This window comes from Lepeophtheirus salmonis, unplaced genomic scaffold, assembly GCF_016086655.4.
Source record: "Lepeophtheirus salmonis unplaced genomic scaffold, UVic_Lsal_1.4 unplaced_contig_17240_pilon, whole genome shotgun sequence".
Classification (NCBI taxonomy): domain Eukaryota; kingdom Metazoa; phylum Arthropoda; class Copepoda; order Siphonostomatoida; family Caligidae; genus Lepeophtheirus; species Lepeophtheirus salmonis.
The window spans coordinates 1-814 of NW_027292280.1; the positions used below are offsets into that span (position 1 = coordinate 1).

Consider the following 814-nt stretch of genomic DNA (forward strand, 5'->3'; position numbering starts at 1 on the left):
ACTTTTGTCAGGTTCTCAATCGCAATTCAACTTAGTAAAGAATAATGATGGAAGATTTTATCATTCATGAACATTTTGGTGGATCATTTGTTTATCATAAGTATTCCAACAGTACTGATGTATCTACATCGACCGATCCTATGACATTAAATAAGAAAATAGCTGCACATGTCTCTGCCTATCGACTTTAAGGGTGATAAATACATTGGATGTAGGTATTTTGTTTTGGAGGGGGGATTTTTCTAAATGAAAATAATTGAATTAATCTATTCAGAGTTCCATCATTTCTTGTATCATTACATGGATCAATCAATTATTCTAATCCTACACTTTACGGAATCTTTACGCTGATGATGCCTAGTGTGACACAAAAATGTAATTAATCAATGAAAGTGAAGAAGTGAAAAAGATAGTTATAAAGACCTCTAAATATTCCTTGGAAATAATTTTTTTTTATTACTAAAACTGATTTGAATTAATTAAAGTTAACCAGATATTGGCACTAAATAGCCTCTATCTAGATATTTTACTTAAATATATTATATTGTAAATGTTTAGAAGAAGAAATGTATTATAAATACAAATTATTTAACTACTTAATTAATGAAATTGAAAAAATTGACAAAGCTAAATATTATTTACATACAATGAGTGTGGTATATATTTAAAAAAATTTAATAATCTTTCCTACTTACTGTACTTTTTTTGGAATCGGGAAATCTCTTTCGAAGTTTCAGGGTCAGTTTGAAGAAAATTATTTGTTATATCCAAACATGTAAAAAGTTCAATTTCATTTTCTTTCTTCCATATTTCA

General features: G+C 27.0%; 1 long non-coding RNA gene across 1 annotated transcript; it reads left to right on the forward strand.

Moving 5' to 3' along the window:
- The first annotated feature begins 7 nt into the window (after positions 1-7).
- LOC139907485 (uncharacterized) lies at positions 8-422 on the forward strand. Its single transcript, XR_011784144.1, has 2 exons — positions 8-211; positions 277-422. It is a non-coding gene; the product is annotated as an uncharacterized lncRNA (long non-coding RNA).
- Positions 423-814: the final 392 nt, after the last annotated feature.